This window comes from Ranitomeya imitator, chromosome 1, assembly GCF_032444005.1.
Source record: "Ranitomeya imitator isolate aRanImi1 chromosome 1, aRanImi1.pri, whole genome shotgun sequence".
NCBI lineage: Eukaryota > Metazoa > Chordata > Amphibia > Anura > Dendrobatidae > Ranitomeya > Ranitomeya imitator.
The window spans coordinates 504,992,318-505,011,318 of record NC_091282.1 but is presented as its reverse complement, the minus strand read 5'-3'; positions in this window follow the sequence as shown (position 1 = coordinate 505,011,318).

Genomic DNA, 19,001 nt, shown 5'->3' with positions numbered 1-19,001 from the left:
TTTATTAATATGCTGTACACATATAGTATTTTTGATATCTCAAAAGGGTGTGACACATTCCCATATATTATTCCAGCTTTCTTTAATTCTACATTATTTTAGCACATATTAATTTTACAGGGGCCTGTGCTGTCTATAATTTGACTCCTTTTTATTCAAAGACATCTAACATATACAGACTTTTAATGTTTTTGTGTAAAATCGCGGGCAGACAGGCACGAACACACACACACACACACACACACACACACACACACACACACACAACACAGAACCCACACACAACAAACACACAGAACCCACACACACAACACATACAACACACACAAGAAATAGACATTTAGGACTTATTTATGATTAATATGCGATTATTAGTCATTTACGACTTATGTTATCATGTTTTTGCACTTTATTAATATGCGGTTATTAGTCATTTAGGACTTATGTTATCATGTTTTTGCACTTTATTAATATGCTGACCACATAGGTCAGGGATTTTTTGTACTTTATTAATATGCGGGCCACAAACACTTCTGCACCCACGGGCGCTTCTCAGCCAACCATGCATCCGGTACTCATCAGGCACTGTGAAATAATGCAAAAATACATCTGTGTGCGGCTGTCGGCATCAACATTTTGCTATTATAAGTTTATGGTTCTGTAAAGAACACGCAACACATACAGAACTCACACACACACACAAATACACACAACACACAACACGCACATATTATGAAAAATGACAATCATTGTATGTGATTTAAAAGACTTTAGTTAGATTTATCAGGGGTGATTTAGTTTGAAAGCACGCAGCTCCTCGGTAATGTCTGGTGTTGGACATGCATTTAACAGTCTTTCATATGTATCGCAGAAAGATTTTAGTTCCATCTGTGCGAGTTTGCTTTGAGCGTACTGCGCAGACATGTCAGTAAACATTTTGACATGGTCAGCATCCCACGAAGGACGACCTGTGTAAGGTGTATGTACAGCAACTTTTTGCTTTCTACCTACACGGCGCCGGGATACGGCGCGTTTCTTTAGAGGTAATACAGGGAAAAGAACGCTAGAAGAGCCTGCAAGAGCAGTATCTGCAGATTGCACAGTCTGGCACACAGGTATATTGAGGGGCTCTATGGGTGACCACATACCCTCGGAGAGCTGTTCAATTTCTCTGTTTTCAGGAGTAACTTGTGGTATGGCGTCTGTGCTATTGGCGGGCCGAGTTATGCGGGGCCTAGCGTTCTGCGCTGCACGTTTCTCTCTTGAAACGTTCGTATATTTCTGATGTGAAATCTTGGGGCTTGGATTCCCAAGTTGTTTTGCTGCCGCGTAGCATTCATCACGATCCACAACACAGATGGGCGAAAGAGATGTTGTTCGCACCGCCGTATTAGCTCTTTGTGGTTGATTCTCTTCAGCGCCGTAATTACGCCGGTGCAAAACTCGTTGCTGAAGAGGCGACGTAGCTAAAAGAAAAGATACAAGTGGCGGTTAGCCGCGAAACGGCGCAAAATTGGAAAAGCTAAACGGCGACGCATAGCTATGATTATGCGTAATATTTGAAAAGTTAATGGGGACAGGTACCCATGAAATCATTGTAACAATATTTACATAAACCTGTATAGAGCAGTCCAGATATATACTTACAAGTATGAAGCGGGAATTGTCCCACAACAGCTCCTGGTTTAACGGGCGGCGCAATGCTCAAACTCGCAGAGGCGGGAATATTCTCTTTTTCAAGCTGTATTTTCCGGGCAACTAGATTAGCTGGTGTAAGTAAAAATATAACGATTAGCGAACACAGAATTGATTTTCTACAGAAAACTGCAGCGTTGAGACGGATATATATATATATATATATTCAAAAATGAATTTTCTGACAGTTAGCTAGCAGCTGTAAGTAAATATGAGTATTACACAAAAGTGAGAATCGACTGTATTTCAAGTGAACAGATACCTTTTCTATTCTTGAAACACCGGCGTAATTACGGCGCTGAAGAGAATCAACCACAAAGAGCTAATACGGCGGTGCGAACAACATCTCTTTCGCCCATCTGTGTTGTGGATCGTGATGAATGCTACGCGGCACCAAAACAACCCGGGAATCCAAGCCCCAAGATTTCACATCAGAAATATACGAACGTTTCAAGAGAGAAACGTGCAGCGCAGAACGCTAGGCCCCGCATAACTCGGCCCGCCAATAGCACAGACGCCATACCACAAGTTACTCCTGAAAACAGAGAAATTGAACAGCTCTCCGAGGGTATGTGGTCACCCATAGAGCCCCTCAATATACCTGTGTGCCAGACTGTGCAATCTGCAGATACTGCTCTTGCAGGCTCTTCTAGCGTTTTTGCCCCTGTATTACCTCTAAAGAAACGCGCCGTATCCCGGCGCCGTGTAGGTAGAAAGCAAAAAGTTGCTGTACATACACCTTACACAGGTAGTCCTTCGTGGGATGCTGACCATGTCAAAATGTTTACTGACATGTCTGCGCAGTACGCTCAAAGCAAACTCGCACAGATGGAACTAAAATCTTTCTGCGATACATATGAAAGACTGTTAAATGCATGTCCAACACCAGACATTACCGAGGAGCTGCGTGCTTTCAAACTAAATCACCCCTGATAAATCTAACTAAAGTCTTTTAAATCACATACAATGATTGTCATTTTTCATAATATGTGCGTGTTGTGTGTTGTGTGTATTTGTGTGTGTGTGTGAGTTCTGTATGTGTTGCGTGTTCTTTACAGAACCATAAACTTATAATAGCAAAATGTTGATGCCGACAGCCGCACACAGATGTATTTTTGCATTATTTCACAGTGCCTGATGAGTACCGGATGCATGGTTGGCTGAGAAGCGCCCGTGGGTGCAGAAGTGTTTGTGGCCCGCATATTAATAAAGTACAAAAAATTCCTGACCTATGTGGTCAGCATATTAATAAAGTGCAAAAACATGATAACATAAGTCGTAAATGACTAATAATCGCATATTAATCATAAATAAGTCCTAAATGTCTATTTCTTGTGTGTGTTGTATGTGTTGTGTGTGTGGGTTCTGTGTGTTTGTTGTGTGTGGGTTCTGTGTTGTGTGTGTGTGTGTGTGTGTGTGTGTGTGTGTGTGTTCGTGCCTGTCTGCCCGCGATTTTACACAAAAACATTAAAAGTCTGTATATGTTAGATGTCTTTGAATAAAAAGGAGTCAAATTATAGACAGCACAGGCCCCTGTAAAATTAATATGTGCTAAAATAATGTAGAATTAAAGAAAGCTGGAATAATATATGGGAATGTGTCACACCCTTTTGAGATATCAAAAATACTATATGTGTACAGCATATTAATAAAGTGCAAAAATCACTGACCTATGTGGCCCGCATATTAATAAAGTGCAAAAATCCCTGACCTATGTGGTCAGCATATTAATAAAGTGCAAAAACATGATAACATAAGTCCTAAATGACTAATAACCGCATATTAATAAAGTGCAAAAAATCCCTGACCTATGACAAAAAGCTAATATAATATAAACCAAAAATATAAAAAGAATGCTGAATTTTTACTAAACAGGTTGCTGCAGAATAAAAATGTCACAGCATGGAATAATAATGCTGAATTTATTTTCAAAGGATATTAGTAAGGCCGCGAACCCATAAATGATTTTACAATATTGTGTTATAAATCCCTTATAAATGAGAATGTGTTATAAATATCATATAAAAGTTGTGAAATTAATGTGTGATAAAATAATGTAGAATTAAAGAACGCTGGAATAATATCTGCGGATGCGGCAGCGCTAAAAGTTGTACATTTGTTTCTTACGTGTTTTGGTGCAGCCAAGAAGATTTTTTTTTATGCAGATTTTATATAAAATGCGAGCGAAAATAGTTAATATTGGTGTATTTTCATACACTTATCAAAACTTTGGGTTTCTACATAATTTTCTATTTATATGGACTAATTAGCATTACTATTCAGTTGCATTCTGAGATATATATATTAATGTACACTCTGCACGCCATCATGCCTGAACAAAACAGAAATGTAGATTTTTTTTGCGAATTTATTAAAAAGAAAAACTGAAATATCACACGGACATAAGTATTCAGACCCTTTGCACAGTATTGAGTGCAATATTACACTCAGTCATGCCGGCGATCTGCAGTAATTCAATATAAAATTGCGAATTTATTAAAAAGAAAAACTGAAATATCACACGGACATAAGTTGTCGTTATCAGATACCGCAAAGATGCATTTGTCAGCATCATGCTGTTAGCTAACTTAAAATGTGCTTCCTGGAATTTTATAGTATTGAAATGTCTTTGAGCTGTTTTATTGTGAGAAATAAATCTTTTTAAATTTTTTACAATATCGTGTCTTTGGTTTATATTCGATGGGTCCTATTATATATATATATATATATATATATACAGAAATAAGTTGTCCAGTAACTTTTCTGTTTGTGTATATAAGGCAGCCACAAGGAGAAAATCTGCTACACTGTGAATAAACACAGCTTACAATTTACTGTTAATGACAAAAAAGAGAAAGCAAATATCAAACATGGGGCGTTATAAAACATACATAATACACAATGCCTGGGCAAATGACACGCAGATAAACCCCTACATGTACAAACAGAAAAGCTGGCTCTTCTGTTTGTGAAAATAAACATTTATTGGGAAAGCTAATACAAAAAACAATTGACCTAGGTGTTATAAACCTCTAACCCGCAAATAACCCTACCATTTAGTTAATGATCAGTAGGACCACAAATAAACAGCTTGGTGTGTTATAAGTTCTGCACTATATGAATAAACTGAATAAAACACAGCTTGCAGAATCAAACTCGGGCTACGTATAAAATCTAATATAAAACAAATGAGAAAGGTGTTATAAACCACGTGTAAAATAAATACACGACTAGGCTATAATTATAAACATGTGTTATATAAGTTCTCCACTATATCTGTACACTGTGAATAAAACACAGCTTACAGAATCAAACTCGGACTATGTATAAAATCTAATATAAAACACATGAGAAAGGTGTTATAAACAACGTGTAAAATAAATACACGACTAGGATATAATTATAAACATGTGTTATTCCACAAATACGGGAATAATATCAAACTACAACAAATTAAAGTATATCAAACGATATCAATAGGGGAAATCAGCCAGCCTCAGGGACATCTGGCTGACAGGAGGAGGGGAGGGGTTACACACTTTGATACACTTTGATAGGGGCGGGGCACCTGTCAGATTGAGTTTGACGAAACCTATGGATTATACACTACTTCTGTGTAAGGATTTTTTGCAGCCAAGCTGTATCTCTGGAGATGCAGATATACCCTCCATGTCTTTAGTCAGATGTGGAGTTTTGTATTTTCTGTGGTGGATATTTTCTAGTGTTTTAATACTGACCACATAGTTCTCTGTCCTATTCTTTCTTTTCAGCTAGAAAGGCCTCCTTTGCTATATCCTGATTTCAGTCTGCATATGTCATTTCCCTCTCCTCTCACAGTCAATATTTGTGGGGGGCTGTCTATCCTTTGGGGATTTTCTCTGAGGCAAGATAGTTTTCCCGTTTCTATCTTTAGGGGAAGTTAGTCCTTAGGCTGTGTCGAGGTCTCTAGGGAGTGTTAGGTACATCCCACGGCTACTTCTAGTTGCGATGCTAAGTTCAGGGTCTGCGGTCAGTACAGATACCACCTTCTCCAGAGTACGTCACATGCTGCTCCTAGGCCACCAGATCATAACAGTACAACTGGCCAACAATGAGTTAAACGCATCTCAGAAGAAGGGAGGGAAAGTGCTGAGCCATTTTTTTTCTGTAGTCTGTTGTGTCTTTCCTTCCTTCTTTTCCTCTGGGTGGCTCAGGAGTTAGGCGCTGGCATGGAGGTTCAGGAATTGGTTTCTCGTGTTGACCAACTTGCTGCTAGAGTACAGGGTGTTTCTGATTATATCGTTCAGACTCCGGTTTTAGAGCCTAGAATTCCTACTCCTGATTTGTTTTTTGGGGACAGGTCCAAATTTTTGAGCTTTAAAAATAACTGTAAACTGTTTTTTGCTCTGAAACCCCGTTCTTCTAGTGATCCCATTCAGCAGGTTAAAATTGTTATTTCCCTGCTGCGTGGTGATCCTCAGGATTGGGCATTTTCCCTGGAATCCTGCTTTGCTTAATGTAGACACCTTTTTTCAGGCGCTAGGGTTATTGTATGATGAACCTAATTCAGTGGATCATGCAGAGAAGACCTTGTTGGCCCTGTGTCAGGGTCAAGAAGCGGCAGAATCGTATTGCCAGAAATTTAGAAAATGGTCTGTACTGACTAAATGGAATGAGGATGCCTTGGCGGCAATTTTCAGAAAGGGTCTTTCTGAATCCATTAACCCCTTCATGACCCAGCCTATTTTGAGCTTAAAGAACTTGCCATTTTTTGCAATTCTGACCAGTGTCCCTTTATGAGGTAATAACTCAGGAACGCTTCAATGGATCCTAGCGGTTCTGAGATTGTTTTTTCGTGACATATTGGGCTTCATGTTATTGGTAAATTTAGGTCAATAAATTCTGTGTTTATTTGTGATAAAAACGGAAATTTGGCGAAAATTTTGAAAATTTCGCGATTTTCACAATTTGAATTTTTATTCTGTTAAACCAGAGAGTTATGTGACACAAAATAGTTAACAAATAACATTTCCCACATGTATACTTTACATCAGCACAATTTTGGAAACAAAATTTTTTTTTGCTAGGAAGTTATAAGGGTTAAAATTTGACCAGCGATTTCTCATTTTTACAACGAAATTTACAAAACCATTTTTTTTAGGGACCACCTCACATTTGAAGTCAGATTGAGGGGTCTATATGGTTGAAAATACCCAAAAGTGACACCAATCTTAAAAACTGCACCCCTCAAGGTGCACAAAACCACATTCAAGAAGTTTATTAACCCTTTAGATGCTTCACAGCAGCAGAAGCAACATGGAAGGAAAAAATGAACATTTAACTTTTTAGTCACAAAAATTATCTTTTAGCAACAATTTTTTTATTTTCCCAATGGTAAAAGGAGAAACTGAACCACAAGTGTTGTCCAATTTGCCCTGAGTACGCTGATACTTCATATGTGGGGATAAACCACTGTTTGGGCGCACGGCAGGGCTTGGAAGGGAAGGAGCGCCATTTGACATTTTGAAGGAAAAATTGGCTGCACTCTTTGGCGGACACCATGTCACATTTGGAGAGCCCCCGTGTGCCTAAAAATTGGAGCTCCCCCACAAGTGACCCCATTTTGGAAACTAGACGCCCCAAGGAACTTATCTAGATGCATAGTAAGCACTTTAAACCCCCAGGTGCTTCACAAATTGATCCGTAAAAATGAAAAAGTACTTTTTTTTTCCACAAAAAAATTCTTTTAGCCTCAATTTTTTCATTTTCACATGGGCAACAGGATAAAATGGATCCTAAAATTTGTTGGGAAAATTCTCCTGAGTACACCGATACCTCATATGTGGGGGTAAACCACTGTTTGGGCACACGGCAGGGCTCGGAAGGGAAGGCGCGCCTTTTGACTTTTTGAATGGAAAATTAGCTCCAATTGTTAGCGGACACCATGTCGCGTTTGGAGAGCCCCTGTGTGCCTATGCATTGGAGCTCCCCCACAAGTGACCCCATTTTGGAAACTAGACCCCCCAAGGAACTTATCTAGATACATACTGAGCACTTTAAACCCCCAGGTGCTTCACAGAAGTTTATAACGCAGAGCCATGAAAATAAAAAATAATTTTTCTTTCCTCAAAAATGATTTTTTAGCCTGGAATTTCCTATTTTGCCAACAGTAATAGGAGAAATTGGACCATAAATGTTGTTGTACAGTTTGTCTTGAGTACGCAGATACCCCATATGTGGGGGTAAACCACTGTTTGGGCGCACGGCAGGGCTCGGAAGGGAAGGCACGCCATTTGGCTTTTTAAATGGAAAATTAGCTCCAATCATTAGCGGACACCATGTCGCGTTTGGAGAGCCCCTGTGTGCCTAAACATTGGAGATCCCCCACAAATGACCCCATTTTAGAAACTAGACCCCCAAAGGAACTAATCTAGATGTGTGGTGAGCACTTTGAACCCTCAAGTGCTTCACAGAAGTTTATAACGCAGAGCCATGAAAATAAAAATAAAAAATTCTTTTCTCAAAAATGATTTTTTAGCCCGCAATTTTTTATTTTCCCAAGGGTAACAGGAGAAATTTGACAGCAATATTTGTTGTCCAGTTTCTCCTGAGTACGGTCATACCCCATATGTGGGGGTAAACTACTGTTTGGGCACATGCCGGGGCTCGGAAGTGAAGTAGTGAAGTTTTGAAATGAAGACTTTGTTGGAATGCTCTACGGGCGTCACGTTGCGTTTGCAGAGCCCCTGATGTGGCTAAACAGTAGAAACCCCCCACAAGTGACCCCATTTTGGAAACTAGACCCCGAAAGGAACTAATCTAGATATGTGGTGAGCACTTTCAACCCCCAAGTGCTTCACAGAAGTTCATAACGCAGAGCCGTGAAAATAATAAATACGTTTTCTTTCCTCAAAAATAATTTTTAGCCCAGAATTTTTTATTTTCCCAAGGGTTACAGGAGAAATTGGACCCCAAAAGTTGTTGTCCAGTTTCTCCTGAGTACGCTGGTACCCCATGTGTGGGGGTATACCACTGTTTGGGCACACGTCGGGGCTCAGAAGGGAAGTAGTGACTTTTGAAATGCAGACTTTGATGGAATGGTCTGCGGGCGTCATGTTGCGTTTGCAAAGCCCCTGGTGTGCCTAAACAGTAGAAACCCCTCACAAGTGACCCCATTTTGGAAACTAGACCCCCAAAGGAACTTATCTAGATATGTGGTGAGCACTTTGAACCCCCAAGTTCTTCACAGACGTTTACAACGCAGAGCCGTGAAAATAAAAAATCATTTTTCTTTCCTCAAAAATGATGTTTTAGCAAGCAATTTTTTATTTTCTCAAGGGTAAGAGGAGAAATTGGACCCCAGTAATTGTTGCGCAGCTTGTCCTGACTATGCTGGTACCCCACATGTGGGGGTAAACCACTGTTTAAGCACACATCGGGGCTCGGAAGGGAGGGAGCACCATTTGACTTTTTGAATAAAAAGATTGGCTGGAATCAATGGTGGCGCCATGTTGCGTTTGGAGACCCCCTGATGTGCCTAAACAGTGGAAACCCCTCAATTCTAACGCCAACACACCCCTAACCCTTATCACAACTGTAGCCGTAACCCTAACCACAACCCTAACCCCAACACACCCCTAACCCTAACCACAACCCTAATTCCAGCCCAACCCTAACCCTAAGGCTATGTGCCCACGTTGCGGATTCGTGTGAGATTTTTCCGCACTATTTTTGAAAAATTCGCGGGTAAAAGGCACTACGTTTTACCTGCGGATTTACCGTGGATTTCCAGTGTTTTTTTGTGCGGATTTCACCTGCGGATTCCTATTGAGGATCAGGTGTAAAACGCTGCGGAATCCGCACAAAGAATTGACATGCTGCGGAAAATACAACGCAGCGTTAACGCGCGGTATTTTCTGCACCATGGGCACAGCGGATTTGGTTTTCCATATGTTTACATGGTACTGTAAACCTGATGGAACACTGCTGCGGATCCGCAGCGGCCAATCCGCTGCGGATCCGCAGCCAAATCCGCAGCATGTGCACATAGCCTAATTCTAAAGGTATGTGCACACGCTGCGGAAAACGCTGCGGATCCGCAGCAGTTTCCCATGAGTTTACATTTCAATGTAAACCTATGGGAAACAAAAATCGCTGTACACATGCTGCGGAAAAACTGCACGGAAACGCAGCGGTTTACATTCCGCAGCATGTCACTTCTTTCTGCGGATTCCACAGCGGTTTTACAACTGCTCCAATAGAAAATCGCAGTTGTAAAACCTCAGTGAAATGCGCAGAAAAACTGCGGTAAATCCGCCATAAATCCGCAGCGGTTTAGCACTGCGGATTTATCAAATCCGCTGCGGAAAAATCCGCATAGGACCAGAATACGTGTGCACATACCGAAACCCTAGCACTAACCCTACCCCTAACCCTACCCCTAACCCTAACCCTACCCCTAACCCTACCCCTAACCCTACCCCTAACCCTAGTTCTAACTCCAACCTTAGTGGAAAAAAAAAAATTCTTTATTTTATTATTGTCCCTACCTATGGGGGACAAAGGGGGGGAGGTAATTTACTGATTTTTTTATTTTGATCACTGCGATAGGTTTTATCACAGTGATCAAAATTCACATTAGAACGAATCTGCCAGCCGGCAGATTCGGCGGGCGCACTGCAAATGCGCCCGCCATTTTGGAAGATGGCGGCACCCAGGAAAGAAGACGGACGGACCCCGGGAGGCTCGGTAAGTATAAGGGGGGGAGATCAGGGCACAGGGGATCAGTGTTTCCAGCCATGGCCGATGATATTGCAGCATCGGCCATGTCTGGATTGTAATATTTCACCAGTTTTTTAGGTGAAATATTACAAATCGCTCTGATTGGCAGTTTCACTTTCAACAGCCAATCAGAGCGATCATAGCCACGGGGGGTTGAAGCCACCCCCCCTTGGCTAAACTACCAATCCCCCTGTCCCTGAAGGCCGGGTGAAATTGGAGTTAACCCTTTCACCCGGCCTGCAGAAGCCCAATCCGGCCATGACGCATATGCTGCGTCACAGGTCGGATTGGCACGGGTTTTCATGACGCATACGCTGCGTCAAAGGTTGGGAAGGGGTTAAAGATGTTATGGTGGGGTTCCCCACGCCTGCTGGTCTGAGTGATTCTATGTCTCTGGCAATTCAGATTGATCGGCGCTTGCGCGAGCGCAGAGTTGTGCACACTGTGGCGTTGTCCTCCGAGCGAAGCCCTGAGCCTATGCAGTGTGATAGGATTTTGTCTAGAGCTGAAAGACAAAGATTCAGGCATCAGAATAAGTTGTGTTTTTACTGCGGCGATTCTGCTCATGTTATTTCTGATTGCCCTAAGAGTACAAAGAGAATCGCTAGTTCTGTTACCATCAGTACTGTACAACCTAAATTTCTGTTATCTGTGACCTTGATCTGCTCATTATCGTCATTTTCTGTCATGGCATTTGTGGATTCAGGCGCCGCTCTGAACTTAATGGACTTAGAATTTGCCAGACGTTGTGGTTTCCCCTTGCAGCCTTTGCAGAACTCTATTCCTTTAAGGGGCATTGATGCTACACCGTTGGCTAAAAATAAACCTCAGTTTTGGACACAGCTGACCATGTGCATGGCGCCAGCCCATCAAGAAGATTGTCGTTTTGTGGTGCTGCATAATTTGCATGATGCTATTGTGCTGGGTTTTCCATGGTTACAGGTACATAATCCGGTGTTAGATTGGAAATCTTTGTCTGTGACTAGTTGGGGTTGTCAGGGGGTTCATGGTCACGTTCCTTTGATGTCAATTTCCTCTTCCCCCTCTTCTGAAATTCCTGAGTTTTTGTCAGATTTCCAGGATGTATTCGATGAGCCCAAATCCAGTTCCCTTCCACCGCATAGGGACTGTGATTGTGCTATTGACTTGATTCCAGGTTGTAAATTCCCTAAGGGCCGACTTTTCAACCTGTCTGTGCCAGAACATGCCGCCATGCGGAGCTATATTAAGGAGTCTTTGGAGAAGGGGCATATTCGGCCATCTTCTTCACCATTGGGAGCAGGTTTTTTTTTGTTGCCAAGAAGGATGGCTCCTTGAGACCCTGTATTGATTATCGCCTCTTGAATAAGATCACGGTCAAATTTCAATATCCTTTGCCTTTGCTCACTGATTTGTTTGCTAGGATTAAGGGGGCTAATTGGTTTACTAAGATTGACCTTCGAGGGGCATATAATCTTGTTCGTATTAAGCAGGGTGACGAATGGAAAACTGCATTTAATACGCCCGAAGGCCATTTTGAATACCTTGTGATGCCATTCGGACTCTCTAATGCCCCATCTGTGTTCCAGTCCTTCATGCATGATATCTTTCGGAGTTATCTTGATAAATTCATGGTTGTATATTTGGATGATATTTTGATTTTTTCCGATGATTGGGAGTCTCATGTGAAACAGGTCAGGATGGTATTTCAGATCCTCCGTGAGAATGCTTTATTTGTGAAGGGGTCTAAGTGCCTCTTTGGAGTGCAGAAGGTTTCTTTTTTGGGCTTCATTTTTTTCTCCCTCATCTATAGAAATGGATCCGGTTAAGGTTCAGGCCATTCATGATTGGATTCAGCCCACATCTGTGAAGAGCCTTCAGAAATTCTTGGGCTTTGCTAATTTTTATCGTCGTTTCATTGCCAACTTCTCCAGTGTGGTTAAAGCTCTGACCAATTTAACGAACAAAGGCGCTGATGTGACGAATTGGTCCTCCGCGGCTGTTTCTGCCTTTCAGGAGCTTAAACGCCGATTTACTTCTGCCCCTGTGTTGCGTCAGCAGGATGTTTCTCTTCCATTTCAGGTTGAGGTTGACGCGTCTGAGATTGGGGCAGGGGCCGTTTTGTCTCAGAGGAATTCTGATGGTTCCTTGATGAAACCGTGTGCCTTCTTTTCTCAGAAGTTTTCACCTGCGGAACGCAATTAAGATGTCGGTTATCTGGGTGGTTTGTGATCGGTTTTCTAAGATGGTTCATTTGGTACCTTTGCCTAAATTGCCTTCCTCTTCTGATTTGGTTCCGTTGTTTTTTCAGCATGTGGTTCGTTTGCATGGCATTCTGGAGAATTTTGTGTCTGATAGAGGTTCCCAGTTTGTTTCTAGGTTTTGGCGGGCCTTTTGTGCTAGGCTGGGCATTGATTTGTCTTTTTCTTCCGCATTTCATCCTCAGACAAATGGCCAAACCGAGCGAACTAATCAGACTTTGGAAACTTATTTGAGATGCTTTGTGTCTGCTGATCAGGATGATTGGGTGGCTTTCTTGCCATTGGCCGAGTTTGCCCTTAATGATCGGGCTAGTTCTGCTACCTTGGTTTCGCCTTTTTTTTGGAATTTTGGTTTTCATCCTCGTTTTTCTTCAGGGCAGGTTGAGCCTTCTGATTGTCCTGGTGTGGATTCTGTGGTTGACAGGCTGCAGCAAATTTGGGCTCATGTGGTGGACAATTTGGTGTTGTCTCAGGAGGAGGCTCAGCGTTTTGCTAACCGTCGTCGGTGTGTTGGTTCCCGGCTTCGGGTTGGGGATTTGGTCTGGTTGTCTTCCCGTCATGTTCCTATGAAGGTTTCTTCCCCTAAGTTCAAGCCTCGGTTTATTGGTCCTTATAGGATTTCTGAGATTATCAATCCAGTGTCTTTTCGTTTGGCCCTTCCAGCCTCTTTTTCCATCCATAATGTTTTCCATAGATCTTTGTTGCGGAAGTATGTGGTGCCCGTTGTTCCCTCTGTTGATCCTCCGGCTCCGGTGTTGATTGATGGGGAGTTGGAGTATGTGGTTGAGAAGATTTTGGACTCTCGTTTTTCGAGGAGGAAGCTTCAGTATCTTGTCAAATGGAAGGGTTATGGCCAGGAGGATAATTCTTGGGTTGTTGCCTCCGATGTTCATGCGGACAATTTGGTTCGTGCCTTTCATTTGGCCCATCCTGATCGGCCTGGGGGCTCTGTTGAGGGTTCGGTGACCCCTCCTCAAAGGGGGGGTACTGTTGTGAATTCTGCTCTTGGGCTCCCTCCGGTGGTAATCAGTGATAGTGCTGCTGTCTTTGGATCGCAGCATTTATCATGTGTGTCCACTTATTGCAATTTGGACTGGGCTATTTAAGTCTTGCTTGATCCTTTAGTCAGTGCCAATTGTCCATTGTTTTTGGAGGATTCACATCCCTGACTGGTCTCTCCTGTTTTGCTGTTCTTTTCAACAAAGATAAGTTCTGGCTTTGTTTTTGCTGTCCACATGCTGTGGGCCTTATAGTTCTGTGCATTTTCATGTTTTGTCTTGTCCAGCTTTGTCTGTGTAAGGATTTTTTGCAGCCAAGCTGTATCTCTGGAGATGCAGATATACCCTCCATGTCTTTAGTCAGATGTGGAGTTTTGTATTTTCTGTGGTGGATATTTTCTAGTGTTTTAATACTGACCGCACAATTCTCTGTCCTATTCTTTCTTTTTAGCTAGAAAGGCCTCCTTTGCTATATCCTGATTTCAGTCTGCGTATGTCATTTCCCTCTCCTCTCACAGTCAATATTTGTGGGGGGCTGTCTATCCTTTGGGGATTCTCTCTGAGGTAAGATAGTTTTCCCGTTTCTATCTTTAGGGGAAGTTAGTCCTTAGGCTGTGTCGAGGTGTCTAGGGAGTGTTAGGTACATCCCACGGCTACTTCTAGTTGCTGTGCTAAGTTCAGGGTCTGCGGTCAGTACAGGTACCACCTTCTCCAGAGTACGTCACATGCTGCTCCTAGGCCACCAGATCATAACAGGAAATTGACAGGTTAACTCTCTGAGACAGCTTTTTGTATCCTTCCCCTGAACAACTATGTTGAATAATCTTTGTTTTCAGATCATTAGACAGTTGTTTTGAGGAGCCCATGATGCCACTCTTCAGAAGAGATTCAAACAGGAGAACAACTTCCAAGTGGCCACTTAAGGCTACTTTCACACTAGCATCAGAATCTCCCCGTCGCAATGCGTTGGGCCGAGATTCCGACGCTAGCGTTTGATGCGCCGCACAACGGATGCAGCGGATGCATTTCTCCGGCGCATCCGCTGCCCCATTGTGAGGTGCGGGGAGGTGGGGGCAGAGTTCTGGCCGCGCATACGCGGTCGGAAAAAGCGGTCCGTCGGCAGCAAAAAACGTTACATTTAACGTTTTTTGCTCCCGGCGGTCGGCCACAACACGGCGGTTGCGACGTGTGGCAATGCGTCGCAATGCGTCGCTAATGATAATCTGTGGGGCAATAACGCATCCTGCAAACAACTTTGCAGGATGCGTTTTTTGCCATAAACGACGTATTGCGACGTATTCCAAAAAACGCTAGTGTGAAAGTAGCCTTAAGTAGTTTTTCTCATGATTGCATACACCTGGCTATGAAGTTCAAAGCTCAAGGAGGTTAGAAAACCAAAAAAAGTGCTTTAGTAAGTCAGTAAAAAGTAGGTAGGAGTATTTAAAACAAGAAAATGATAAGGGTGCCCATACTTATGCACCTGTCAAATTTTGTTTGAATGCAGATTGCACATTTTCTGTTAGTACAATAAACCTCATTTCAAGGCCGAAACATTACTGGGTCCAACAGTTATTAGATATATGAAACTGAAATAGCTGTTGCAAAAAAAACAATTTTTAAAAAACATTAAGCTTAAAGGGACACTGTCATCCCCTCCAGCCGTTCTAAACTAAAAGAGCCACCTTGCGCAGCAGTAATGCTGCATTCTAACAAAGTGGCTCTTTTGGTTTTTGCTTCTGTTATTCCCTCAATAAAGCATTTTATAATTTTCCCCAAATACCTATCTTTAGACTTGGAGGCAGGTCTGAAGCCCCCTCTTTGAAGCGCCCAACTGCCGTCAGTCATCTCTTCTGGATTAAATAATGGTGTGCACTCAGGACAGAGGTAAGTAGGTGCTGGTAAAACAGACCGTGTGGTCCAAAACAGTCCAATATCAAAAATTACCGCACACTTGAAGCTGGTATGATGCAAATATATAACAAGTTTATTGTGTTCACAAAACAGGTTGCCACAAAAAGGAAACAAAAAGTGCAGATAGAAACCCAACGTTTGGACCCTCCCGGGCCTTATTCATGGGGTTACTTGATGCACGCTAGGATACATATGTAGGTGGCAGGCATAGGGTAGGAGGGCAAGTCCCTTGGTATATAAGCTGTCGCTTAACCTGGAACAGGCTGGGAATATGCTGTTTTGTAATGCAAAGCGATAGTGGCACACAGAGACTGTGACATCCGTAGTGGGCCTGTGTATAGCTGGATGACCCGTGCGGGCAGCACTCCTGAGGCTTGTAGTGACGTGAATGGAGGGTGCTGGATGAGCGACATGCCGCAGCAGCAGGGCGCATGAGCGCCGCTCATCCAGCACCCTCCATTCACGTCACTACAAGCCTCAGGAGTGCTGCCCGCACGGGTCATCCAGCTATACACATAATTAAGTAAATAAGCAGCACACTGCAGCGCTAAAACATGCAAACTTGAAAACATGAAATTTGAACTGCATTACTGCACTAGAAATATGAAAAATGAGAGCTTTTAGCGCATAAAAATGGCCAATTTTATGTGTACCTGGTAGCCCCTTTACGGCATCTCTCTTATACCAGGTCCTACGCTTGCCTTACCTCGCTGAGAATAAACGTCTCCATCTGAATGGGTACATGTGAAACCTCTTTTTAGACTAAAATTCTCTCTCTCTGTGGAGGGGTATTGGACCTGCTGTAATTAAAACACCTGAAGCTACGAGGCGGAGTGCACGATCAGAAGGCTAGAGAATACATTTCAAAAACCTGACCTGCACATCCAAACATAGACTTAGTGTGAACAGGTGCTGAACCTAGAGTCGCCAACTTGTATATAGTTAAGTAAATAAGGCAGCACACTGCAGCGCTAAAACATGCAAACTTGAATACACGAAATTTGAACTGCATTACTGCACTAGAAATATGAAAAATGGGAGCTTTTAGCGCATAAAAATGGCCAATTTTATGTGTACCTGGTAGCCCCTTTACGGCACCTCTCTTATACCAGGTCCTACGCTTGCCTTACCTCGCTGAGAATAAACGTCTAAAAGCTCTCATTTTTCATTTTTCATATTTTCTCTAGCCTTCTGATCGTGCACTCCGCCTCGTAGCTTCAGGTGTTTTAATTACAGCAGGTCCAATACCCCTCCACAGAGAGAGAGAATTTTAGTCTAAAAAGAGGTTTCACATGTACCAATTCAGATGGAGACGTTTATTCTCAGCGAGGTAAGGCAAGCGTAGGACCTGGTATAAGAGAGATGCCGTAAAGGGGCTACCAGGTACACATAAACTTGGCCATTTTTATGCGCTAAAAGCTCTCATTTTTCATATTTCTAGTGCAGTAATGCAGTTCAAATTTCGTGTTTTCAAGTTTGCATGTTTTAGCGCTGCAGTGTGCTGCCTTATTTACTTAACTATATACGAGTTGGCGACTCTAGGTTCAGCACCTGTTCACACTTAGTCTATGTTTGGATGTGCAGGTCAGGTTTTTGAAATGTATTCTCTAGCCTTCTGATCGTGCACTCCGCCTCGTAGCTTCAGGTGTTTTAATTACAGCAGGTCCAATACCCCTCCACAGAGAGAGAGAATTTTAGTCTAAAAAGAGGTTTCACATGTACCCATTCAGATGGAGACGTTTATTCTCAGCGAGGTAAGGCAAGCGTAGGACCTGGTATAAGAGAGATGCCGTAAAGGGGCTACCAGGTACACATAAAATTGGCCATTTTTATGCGCTAAAAGCTCTCATTTTTCATATTTCTAGTGCAGTAATGCAGTTCAAATTTCGTGTTTTCAGGTTTGCATGTTTTAGCGCTGCAGTGTGCTGCCTTAATTACTTAACTATATACGAGTTAGCGACTCTAGGTTCAGCACCTGTTCACACTTAGTCTATGTTTGGATGTGCAGGTCAGGTTTTTGAAATGTATTCTCCAGCTATACACAGGCCCACTACGGATGTCACAGCCTCTGTGTGCCACTATCGCTTTGCATTACAAAACAGCATATTCCCAGCCTGTTCCAGGTTAAGCGACAGCTTATATACCAAGGGACTTGCCCTCCTACCCTATGCCTGCCACCTACATATGTATCCTAGCGTGCATCAAGTAACCCCATGAATAAGGCCCGGGAGGGTCGAAACGTTGGGTTTCTATCTGCACTTTTTGTTTCCTTTTTGTGGCAACCTGTTTTGTGAACACAATAAACTTGTTATATATTTGCATCATACCAGCTTCAAGTGTGCGGTAATTTTTGATATTAGTCATCTCTTCTGGGGCGCTGGTCGCCACCCCCTCATAATGCATAACACAGTGCGGGGCGGGGATTCAGCAACAGGGTGGCCGCACTGCCCGCACAGGCGCCGTCAGGAACCCAGCATCTGAGCTATGATGGCCAATACTCAATGCGCCTGCCCCTGGCAGGCACGCACAGCGCAGGCGCCGGATTTCAGATGAAAACAGCGCTGAGGGGGTGGCGACCAGCGCCCCAGAAGAGATGACTGGCGGCAGTTGGGCACTTCAAAGAGGGGGCTTCAGACCTGCCTCCAGGTACAAAGACAGGTATTTGGGGAAAATTAGAAAACGCTTTATTGAGGGAATAACAGAAGCAAAAACTAAAAGAGCCACCTTGTTAGAATGCAGCATTACTGCTGCGCAAGGTGGCTCTTTTAGTTTATAATGGCTGGAGGGGGTGACAGTGTTCCTTTAAGATTAATAGGGGTGCCCAAACTTTTTCATATAACTGTACATGCATTACATTAAGTGCATATTGATTTTTAGAAGAACTGCGATATGTTTAATTTTTCCTTTGGTGGTAAAGCCAGAAATTCAAGAAGAAATTTGAAACAGTCCTTGGTCATCCTATCATCAGGAGTAAATTTCTTACAATAAGGGATGATCTTTTATATAGTCTCTAAAATTAGATTAAGGTCTATAGTTCATTTCCAAATTTCAAATAGTCTATGTAGTTTACCAACGCCAAAATATTTTTAAAGAATGGCATTTTGTTATCATTGTTCTTTTTTTCCTTGAAAATGTACAGTAGGTGCGATGTGTATAGTCTGGCGAGAACTGTAATTGTTTTTATAACTAGAGCTCATTAATTACTATCCCAGAGAAAGATATACTAAGCTTCTGCCAGTCGAAGAAAATATGCCACATTTAACCATTTCAATGCAAGTGCCATGTACGGTATAATGCCAGTGAATGTTTAACCAAAATCTTAACATGCTTTTCATCTAAGTGTATTTAGAAAATATAAAGTATAATGCTTAGTGCCTGTTATGCATGACCTCTGTTA